Here is an 11,729-nt window from a genome sequence, read left to right as displayed (position 1 = left end):
ACACATGCGCTTAGATGTTCTACAGAAAGAGATTTTTCTGGCCAGGTTTATTTGGGAGTGTTCGTCACTATGTGTCGCACTGTCGAGATTGCCAGAGGAGAAAGACAGTTCCTCAGAAACCACCTGGCCGACTCATACCAATTCCACCAGCCGAAACGCCTTTCCAGAGTGTTAGGATTGATCTCCTCGGACGATTTCCAACGCGTGCTGGTGGCAATAGATGGATTATTGTTTGCACTGATTACCTGACACACTGCGTCATTACAAAAGCCGAAGCATTCGAGGTAGCCAAATTCATCGTGGAAGAGACTGTATTAAAACACGGTGCCCCAAAGTCGTTAATTACGGATCGAGGGAAAGTTTTTCAACCGAATCCTGTGACAGAGATAAACCGTCGGTGCAACATTACTCATCACATGACGACAGACTACCATCCGCATACTAACGGGCTTACTGAACGCCTTAATAAGACCTCGACCGACGTGCTATCAATGTTCGTCAGTGTTGAGCAGAAGAACTGGGATGAGGTGCTACCTTTCGGGACGTTTGCCTACAACACCGCCAAACAAGACACCACAGGATTTACGCCATTTTTCCTGGTGCATGGGGGTGAGGCGACTACGACGATAGACACTGTGTTTCCGTTACTTCTGAACGACGTGGTGGACGACTACATCGGCCAGTTGTTAACCAGAGCTCAGGAAGCTCGGCAGTTAGCTCGACTCCGCACGCTGCAGGCTCAAGAAAACGATCACCGAAGGTATGGCGCAAGTCACCGCCCTGTTGTCTACCAGCCTGGTGACCTCGTCTGGATCTTCACTCCTGTTGGGAAGGTGGGTCTCTCTGAGAAGCTCCTCAGGCGCTACTTTGGCCTTGCAAGGTTGCAAGACCGTTGTCTGATGTTACTTATGAAGTTGAAGATTTCGACCCCGACACGAGACAACGAAAGATCAGATAAACGGTCCATGTCCTTCAAATGAAGCCCTATAAGGATCCTGCAACCCAGGGTAAATTCGAAGTTCCAGCGACAGGCAACAAGCGGAAAGGTGATGAAGAGCGTAGTGGCAAGGGAAGTTCTAAGATCACCGCCAGGGTGAGCATCAGTCATCGGCAGTCGGAGTATGCATGCCCGATGACTCGTTCCCGGACTAGGACGACGTAACACCGAGACGCTGTTCTCTTACGGATCCAGCAGTCTGGCGCATTTGTTAGATCGGTTACTGCTGCTACAATGACAGATTATCAAGATTCAAGTGAGTTTGAACGTAGCGTTATTGTCGGCGCACGAGCGATGGGACACAGCATCTCCGAGGTAGCGATGAAGTGGGGATTTTCCCGTACGACCATTTCAAGAGTGTACAGTAAATATCAGGAATCCGGTAAAACATCAAATCATCGACATCGCTGCGGCTGGAAGAAGATCCTGCGAGAACGGGACCAACGTCGACTGAAGAGAATCACTCAACGTGAAAGACGTGCAACCCTTCCGCAAATTGCTGCAGATTTCAATGCTGGGCCCTCAGCAAGTGACAGCGTGCGAACCATTCAATGAAACATCATCGATATGGGCTTTAGGAGCCGAAGGTCCACTCGTGTACGCTTCATGACAGCATGAAACAAAGTTTTACGCCTCGCTTGGGCCCGTCAACACCGACATTGGGCTGTTGATGACTGGAAACATGTGGCCTGATCGGACGAGTCTCATTTCAAATTGCATCGAGCGGATGGACGTGTACAGGTATGGAGAAAACCTTATGAATCCATGGACCCTAATTTTTAGCAGGGTTCAAGCTGCTGGAGGCTCTATAATGGTGTGGAGCGTGTGCAGTGGGAGTGATATGGGACCCCTGATACGTCTAGGTAGGACTCTGACAGGTGACACGTACGAAAGCATCCTGTATGATCACAGGCATACAGCCGGCCGCTGTGGCCGAGCGATTCTAGGCGCTTCAGTCAGGTACCGTCCAACTGCTACGGTCGCAGGTTCGAATCCTGCCTCGGGCATGGATGTGTGTGATGTCCTTAGGTTAGTTAGGTTTAAGTAGTTTTAAGTTCTAGGGGACAGATGACCTCAGATGTTAAGTCCCATAGTGCTCAGAGCCTTTTGAATCATATGAACCATTTGAACCCGCATCTATTCATGCCCATTGTGCATTTAGACGGACGTGGGCAATTCCAACAGGACAGTGGGACACCCCACAGTTCCAGATTGCTACAGAGTGGCTCTAGAAACACTCTTCTGAATTTAAACACTTTCGCTGGCCAGCTAACTCCCCAACATGAATATTATTGAACGTATCTGGAATTCCTTGCAATGTGCTGTACAGAAGATATCTCCAGCCCCTCTTACCCTTACGGAATTATGGACAGTCCTGCAGGATTCATGATGTCATTTCCTTCCAGCACTACTTCAGACATTAGTCGAGTCTTTACAATGTCGTGTTGCGGCATTTCTGTGTGCTCGCGGGGGCCCTACACGATATTAAGCAGGTGTACCAGTTGCTTTGGCTCTTCGGTGCATTTATGAAGGTGGTGTACAACTTCTGTTTAGCTATTTTTGGTGAGGTATAATTTTATTGCAGTCTTGTAGTTCGATGTGACGGAACATAGTGGGTCAACGGATCAGACTACCTGAGAGGGTTACATTTGTATGTTAAACTCAATGTACTATCGTGCGCAAAAGTATACGAACGACCTAAGTTGTAATTCGCCTGATTTCCATGCAACCAACATAACGTAGCTGTCTAGCGGGGCCTATAATCGCTTTGCGGTACAGTCGTTCGACTATACAAAATGGATACCACGAGACACCACTACACAACACTGTTCTTTAACGCAATGTAACGCAATGTAACATCACACCATGGTACTGCAAAAACTAGAAAAACAAGTAATTAGAGATGAGTTAGTCCGTAACGCTTGTACAGGTTACAATGTTTTTCAAATGCTTTATCATCTCATTACAATCTGAAACAACTAACTATGTCACATACTCTATGTAGCAATCGTTAAACAAAGCAAATTTTTGCATGAACAAGATATTCTGAGAAAATTTCTGGACTAATAAAGGTCTATGGCAGTTCGAAGTACTTTTCCTCTGTATAAGGTTTTCCCGCGCCTGCTAAATGTCCCAGTGACGACTGGTTTTTGCATAAACTGGTCGTTAAAGCATCTAGTTAAAGAAAACGCGATTAACAGCGGTAAACGCTCTATAGAAACCGCAGTATTAATGGTGTATAATCAGTAACGTCACTGTACTAATTATTCATGAAGAATTATTTGCCCACATGTTTGAACTATAAATGACATGACGAAATTTTTTGTTCTGGATCTGGACAGAAACCCAGTAGACGTAGCCACTACCAACTAAAATACACTTTCCCATCTGCCCGGGACTTGGTCAAGGCAACGATAATCAATGCTGACTAGCCGTAAAGAGACGTAAAATATAAAGGTTTTCACCAGTATTAGTTAACACATCTGAACTTGAAACGAAATGACGCAATTATTTCTACTACATCTAAACCATTATCGTCCTGTTAACTAACCACGAAAGACGTTTAATAAACTCTCCTTCAGAAGTGACCAAGTATGCATGTGCTGAAAACTGGAATGCTATGATTTAAAATGTTGTGACGGGATTTTCTACACAGTACGTTATAGGATTGTTAACCAAGTAAAATCAGATGCTGGAAATAGAATTTATTTACCAGCAGCGAGCTGTATCAATACGAGATGAGGGTACAATTTGTTTTGCTTGCCCGGGAATCGATCCTGGCGCGTACTGTCGCTGTTTCCCATTCATAAATAGACGTTAAGTATCAAGTGCTTGCTCATCAGTAGTGAAATGCTCGCACGTTTTACTAGAAGTAACGGTACCTATCATTATTGTTGACTATTCATGAACAGACATTAAATACGCAAATTATTTTTCGGTGGTAGGTCAGTGTGCACATGCTAGGGCGTAAAATGAAATTATGAATATGTTTGTGCTGGACCAGGATTGCAACCCAGATACGTTCTATTCCTAGAGATCCGACTTAGAATTCCATTCGGGGACCAAAAATTGCAGTGTCTCAAGTTCAATTTAAATATAAACACTGTGAACGAAATAACCATTCCTTAATTGAATGAAATAAACTTTTTATTGCTAGTTCAATGACGACAGGGTTTGTGCCTTCGGCGGCTGTCGCCTTTGTTATGGCGCCATTTAAACAGACTCTGACGCTGTTGGTAGTGAAGGGATATTGTGTTTAATACGGATTCTTAACCTCTGTGCAACCTAACATTCTGGACCTGGCGTTTCCATTGGTGAATCAGATCTTTTAGTGAATCTTAAAATAGACGCCATTAGTGAGAATCGAACCTATACCCCGCAGTTATCAAACCACGACCAACCCAGCACACCACTGCAACGCACAATTAGTAACGTCCTGATTGTGTTGTTGTGTCAGACGATGTGCCTAGAAGCTGTGAAAAAATCCGGCTCCCTCGATTAACTGGTTAATTACCTGATAGTTTCTAATGCGGGTATTATTCTAATCTCATGACTGCGTGATATAAGCACCATTCTAGTTTTCATAGCTCCGATTTGATGCCAATATGAAATTTTTTCTATGACAACTAATGTTTTAGTTCGAGAAATACAACTGCAGCGTGTGAGATTGCCAGATAATTCGATGATTACTGTCATGATTGCTATTATTATCTTCATTATGCTGCTACTACACATGTGATTGAAGGAAAGGTGGCTCCTTGATCATTTTTAGAACCATCTGCCCAAATATAGTAATTATGTAGTTCCTTCCATGTATAGGGAATACTTTTCGATTTAATGTCGGAAATCTCCAATTCTTCGTTAATCACATTAAAATTAAATTAATTGCTGTAACCTTTATTTGAGAGCACAAATCGTGTTGCTTTTATTTATTTATTTGCGCTTAGCGACGATGCTTGTAAAATGCGAGATCTGGAGGTAAAACACTATTCGCAATGCAGGGATGTTAATGTCTGCCGTTAAATGTAAGTAGATGACTTGGTCAGACTGTGGTGAATCACATGGGAGTTACATTGCTGCTGCTTAATATCTCCCTCACTTTTGTGTGTCGTGTTTAATAAACTACCGAAAAGACCATATGCAGTATGCAATATAGTAATAAAAATTGATTACAACTTATCATGAACACGGTACAAAAAATACGCCAAATCATTACGAATTAGCAAGAGAAAGTTAAAAAACATTCAGTGCCACACTTAAGTCAATATTATTGACAGAAGCAGAAAAAAAAGGGATTAGCATGTGTGCATTTCTGTAAATGTTGTGCCTATACATCCACGGACTAGAGAATAGAGGTAGTGATATAATGGTGGAGAAGTTTTCATTCGATGTCTTTACTGATTGTTAATCTGTCTTCGAGATTCTATTTTACAAAGAAGGAAAACGTACTGTCGCCACCAGCATCTGAACCGACAGCAAGCACAGTTTGCAATTTCATGTCCAAACACTTTACCCCTACGCTAGAAGCCATCTGCAACATATATGGCCTCCTTGTCGCCTCAATCGTAGATTCGTCTGCTAAACAACGATGTAAATAGCGAAACCAGCTGCAGTTTCTGTTGGAACGAGCTTCCTGGAATCAAAATTATTCATTTGATACTTTCTATATCATCCTCTAAGGCATAATCACTCAGGATATTTAATGAGAATCAGATATTAGTGAGTGAAGTTAGAAGGAAACTTTTGCACCAGTCCAGGGAGTAATTTGAAGGTCGCATGGCTGCCAAATGTATGCTGCAATGTTGCCGATTCTCCATTAGACTGGTGACAGGCAGAAGACACATGCTAACGTGAGAAGTCTCTTCAGCTCGTAATCATAGGACGAGCTCGCACAACACAGACGTGGCAGGGCCGGCGTTGGCGCTAGCGCCGGTTGCTACCACTTTGACGGAGGCCTAAATTAACAAACGTAAAGGTCAATTAGCTACCGACCGCAACTAGAACATCAGATATAAATATCGGGGAAATAATTTACGGGGCCCTCCTTTTAAGTAGCTGTCGTAGCAATTTTTGTTATTATGTCGTATAAGAACTGAAAACTAAAAAAAAATTATTCTCCAGAAGCGATTAGGTTCTGTAGTATCACCTGACGCCGTTAACAGCATGAGTAAATAATATTCTTTTTGCTAATAAATACATGAAAATAATTTCTATTTCGTAGGATTTCTTTGGCACTACCGCTGATACATAATAAAACAGATGAAACCACAACATGACACTGATTACAAAACGCAAACGTCAACAAAGACATTTCATAAACTGCGAATAACGCATTATTTCATCTACACCTCACAAGCCGTGTTATGGTGTGTGATAGAGGGCACTTTCTACATCACTTTCACTTCTCCAATTGTTTGCTCCAGGCACGAATGTTTCGTGGGAAGGGCGATCGCTGGTAAGTATCTATGTGCGTTCTAATCTCTCTAATTTTATCTTCATGGTCTTCAAATGGTTCAAATGGCTCTGAGCACTATAGGACTTAACATCTAAGGTCGTCAGTCCACTAGAACTTACAACTACTTAAACCTAATTAACCTAAGGACACCACACACATCCATTCCCGAGGCAGGATTCGAACCTGCGATCGTAGCGGTCGTGCGGTTCCAGACTGAAGTGCCTAGAACCGCTCGGCCACTGCGGCCGGCTTCAAGGTCTTTCTGCAAGATATAAGTAGGAAGAAGCAATTTATTGCCCGACTATTCAAGTTACCTACGGTCTAGGTATTAAACGGCAGACCATACCACCATGGAGGCTGCCTCTTTTGCAGCGTCTTCACCTGGAATTGAATGAGCAACTCTCTGACGCTTTCGTGCTTACTAAATAATCTAGTAACTAAAGGATTTGTTGGATCTTCTCTATTTTGGCTATCCTACCTGGTACGGATCTCAGAATGATGAGCAGTATTTAACTATTGGTCAAACGATTGCAAGAAGTCAAGATTGTAAGAAGTAAGGAACATAGCATCTACCTGGTCACCTGTGTCTACTGTTTTCTGGAATCTCGTGGGCGAACAGAGCGTTCTGAGTTGCACACGACCCTTGTTTACGGAAATCGTGTTGATTCTTACAGAGTAGATTTTGAAATGTGCGAGCACGAAACATATTACTAAGTTCTACAACAGACCGACGTCAGAAATGTAAACCTATAGTTTTGTGCCTCTTTCCGACGACCCTTCCTGAAAATGAGAATAGCCTGTGCTTTCTTCCAATCGTTAGGATCAGGACATCTACGGTAAAATGATGTTAGGAAAGGAGCAAGTTCTTTCACATCCTTTGTGTATAATCCAGTTGGTATACTTGCAGGTGCAGTGCCCATTCTTCTGATGAGTGATTTCTGTAGCATCACCATCCCGTGGTCACGTAGTTCTATATGCAGCTGTCTACTGGGTTGATCGTAGTTTGATAACTGCGGGGTATAGGTTCGATTCTCACTCATGGCGTCCACTTTTAACATTCACTAAAAGATCTAAATCACTTATGCAAACGCCAAGTCCAGAATGTTAGGTCGCACAGTGGTTCAGTATCCGCATTAAACACAATATCCCTTGAAACTTGCTGGCAGATTATGTGGTGTCACCGCCAGACACCACACTTGCTAGGTGGTAGCCTTTAAATCGGCCGCGGTCCGTTAGTATACGTCGGACCCGCGTGTCGCCACTATCAGTGATTGCAGACCGAGCGCCGCCACACTGCAGGTCTAGAGACTTCCTAGCACTCGCCCCAGTTGTACAACCGACTTTGCTAGCGATGGTTCACTGACAAAATACGCTCTCATTTGCCGAGACGATAGTTAGCGTAGCCTTCAGCTACGTCATTTGCTACGACCTAGCAAGGTGCCATTACCAGTTACTATTGATATTGTGAATAATGTACAGTCAAGAGCGACGCTCATCATTAATGGATTAAAGTTAAGTATTCCACCAGCTACGTCCGTTTTTCTAGATTCTAATTTCCTTGTCCTGTTCCAGACCTCACGTTAGCCTGCGTGAGCTAAAACGCGTGACTTTCGGCTTCCTCTAATAACACGGTGTCGGCTCTCCTGCCAACCCACAACAGATTAAAACTGTGTTCCGGACCGAGAATCGAACTCGAGACCTTTGCCTTTCGCGGGCATGTCCACACTGACCTACCACCGAAAAATAATTTGCATATTTAATGTCTGTTCATGAATAGTCAACAATAACGATAGGTACCGTTATTTCTAGTGAAACGTGCGAGCGTTTCACTACTGGTGACCGAGCCAGGTGGCGCAGTGGTTAGCACACTGGACTCGCATTCGGGAGGACGACGGTTCAATCCCGTCTCCGGCCATCCTGATTTAGGTTTTCCGTGATTTCCCTAAAATCGCTTCAGGCAAATGCCGGGATGGTTCCTTTGAAAGGGCACGGCCGATTTCCTTCCCCATCCTTCCCTCACCCGAGCTTGCGCTCTGTCTCTAATGACCTCGTTGACGACGGGACGTTAAACACTAATATCCTCCTCCTCCACTACTGGTGAGCAAGCACTTGATACTTAACGTCTATTTATGAATGGGAAACAGCGACAGTATGCGCCAGGTTCGATTCCCGGGCGAGCAAAAAAATTGTACCCTCATCTCGTATTGATACAGCTCGCTGCTGGTAAATAAATTCTATTTCTAACATCTGATTTTACTTAGTTAACAATCCTATAACGTGCTGGGTCTTTCGTGGTTAGTTAACAGGGCGATAATGGTTTAGATGTAGTAGAAATAATTTCGTCATTTCGTTTCAAGTTCAGATGTGTTAACTAATACTGGTGAAAACCTTTATATTTCACGTCTCTTTACGGCTAGTCAGCATTGATTATCGTTGCCTTGACCAAGTCCCGGGCAGGTGAGAAAGTGTATTTTAGTTAGTAGTGGCTACGTCTGCTGGGTTTCTGTCCAGATTCAGAACAAAAAATTTCGTCATGTCATTTATAGTTCAAACACGTGGGCAAATAATTCTTCATGAATAATTAGTACAGTGGCGTTACTGATCATACTCCATTAATACTGCGGTTTCTACAGAGCGTTTACCGCTGTTAATCGCGTTTTCTTTAACTAGATCCTTTAACGACCAGTTTATGCAAAAACCAGTCGTCACTGGGACATTTAGCAGGTGCGGGAAAACCTTATACAGAGGACAAATACTTCGAACTGTCATAGACCTTTATTAGTCCAGAAATTGTCTCAGAATATCTTTTTCATGCAAACATTTACTTTGTTTAACGATTGCTACATAGAGTATGTGACACAGTTAGTTGTTTCAGATTGCAATGCGATGATAAAGCTTTTGAAAATCATGGTAACCTGTACAAGCGTTACGGACTAACTCATCTCTAATTACTTGGTTTTCTAGTTTTTGCAATATCATGGTGTGATGTTACATCGCACTGATTGCGTTAAAGAACAGTGTTGGCTAGTGGTGTCTCGTGGTATCCATTTTGCAAGTCGAACGACTGTACCGCTAGACAGCTACGTTATGTTGGTTGCATGGAAATCAGGCGTATCACAATTCTGGTCGTTCGGATACTTTTGCGCATGACAGTATAGTATTTACCAGTCATTTTCTGAACATTGCTGATGTATTAAATAAAAGCTTAGTCTCCACAGCGAATCATATAACACTCTTGGAAAATGTCTTTCCGAGACTGATGTCTGAGATACTCCTCTGTGACACTGACAATGGGGAGACTGAGTTAATAATTAAATCACTGAATACGAAGGACTCTCATGGATGGATATGATGGAGTGCCTAGTAGAATATTAAAGTACTTCCTTTAAGAATGGTCAGTTTCCTGAACGATTAAGGTACTCAGTAGTGGAAGTGGAAATGATCGTTTGGCGTCAGTGGCCGGGAATTCCCAGGTGGGAAGTTCGGCTGCCAAGTGCAAGTCTTATTGAGTGCGACGCCGCATTGGGCGACTTGCGCGTCGACAGTGGGGATCAAATGATGATGAGGACAGCAAACACCCAATCCCTGAGGGGGAAAATCTCCCACGCCAACCGGGAACCGAACCTGGGCCCCCGTGCATGGCATTCCAATACGCTGACCGTTCAGCTATTGGGGCGGACTACTCAGTAGTAAAGCCACTTTATAAAGAGGGAGAAAGGGATAATGTAGACAATTTTAAACTTATTTCTATGCCATCAGTGTTTGCTAAAGTTACTGAAAACGCTGTGAATATAAGGATATTTGATCATTTTATATCACATAATTTGCTATCAAATGACCAGTTCCGCTTAAGAAGTCGTTTAACAACTGAAAATGCTGTATTCTCTTTTCTCTGTGAGGTACTGAATGGATTAAAGAAAAGGTTTCTAACGCTCCTTTGATTTAACTAAGGCATTTGATTTTGTTGATCACCAAATTTTGCTCCAGAAATTGGACCGTTATGGCATACAGGGAGTAGCTCAAAATTCGCTCACCTCTTACCTTAACGACAGACAGCAAAAGGTCATTATCCACGGTGTTGATAATGGCTATGATATGGGGCTGAGTGGGATACGGTCAAATGGGGGCTGACCTAATGATCAGTGTTGGGGCCACTCCTGTTCCTTATTCATATAAATGATATGCCCTCTAGTATTACGAATTCTAAAATATTTCTGTTTGCTGATGACACTAACTTGGCAGTTAATGATGTAGTGTGCAACAATGGCTCTATTTCAAATAATGCGGTTCATGACGTAAGTTCATGGTTTGTAGAAAAAAAACTAACGCTAAATCACAATAAGACTCAGTCTTTTCAGTTTCTAACACACAATTCAACAGAACCAAAAGTTTTAATTCGCAGAATAGGCATATGATCTGAACAGTTCAAATTTCTAGGTGTTCAGATAGCTAGTAAACTGTCGTGAAAAGCCCACGTTCAGAAACTTGTTCGAAGATTTAATGCTTCCATTTTTACTGTTCGAACGCTATCTGAAGTAAGTGATCGTTCGACATGAAAGTTAATCTACTTTGCTTATTTTCACTCGCTTATGTTGTATGGTATTATACACACACCAAAAAAAGTTTTGCGTCACTTCGGTTCCGAGAGTTCCGGAACCTATACAGAAAATTGGAATAAAGATCAACATAAACATCATTTCAACCCTTCTTACTGCTCTTGAAAACCATACATTGCATGTTGTACCACCATACAGCGATATCTTCAGAGGTGGTGGTCCAGATTGCTTTACTCACCGGTTTCTCTAATACCCAGTAGCACGTCCTCTTGCATTAATGCATGTCTGCATTCGTCATACTATCCACAAGTTCATCAAGACCCTGTTGGTCCAGATTGTCCCACTCCTCATCGGCGATTCGGCGTAGATCCCTCAAAATGTTTGGTGGGTCACGTCGTCCATAAACAGCTCTTTTCAATCTATCCCAGGCATGTGCGATAGGGTTCATGTCTGGAGAACATGCTAGCCACTCTAGGCGAGCGATGTCGTTATCCTGAAGGAAGTCATTCACAAGGTGTGCACGATGGGGGCGCGAACTGTCGTGCATGAAGACGAATGCCTCGCCAATATGCTGCCGATATGGTGGCACTATCGGTCGGAGGACGGCATTCACGTATCGTACAGCCGTTACGGCGCCTTCCATAACCACCAGCGGCGTACGTCGGCCGCATTTAATGCCACCCCAACACAGCAAGGAACCTCCACCTTGCTGCACTCGCTG

General features: G+C 43.2%; 1 non-coding gene across 1 annotated transcript; it reads left to right on the top strand.

Moving 5' to 3' along the window:
* The first annotated feature begins 8,294 nt into the window (after positions 1–8,294).
* On the top strand, positions 8,295–8,367 carry Trnaa-cgc. Its single transcript has one exon. It is a non-coding gene; the product is annotated as a tRNA-Ala (tRNA).
* The last annotated feature ends 3,362 nt before the right edge of the window (positions 8,368–11,729 follow it).

This window comes from Schistocerca piceifrons, chromosome X (assembly GCF_021461385.2).
Source record: "Schistocerca piceifrons isolate TAMUIC-IGC-003096 chromosome X, iqSchPice1.1, whole genome shotgun sequence".
NCBI classification, from domain to species: Eukaryota; Metazoa; Arthropoda; class Insecta; order Orthoptera; family Acrididae; genus Schistocerca; species Schistocerca piceifrons.
This window is presented reverse-complemented; position numbering and strand designations above follow the sequence as displayed.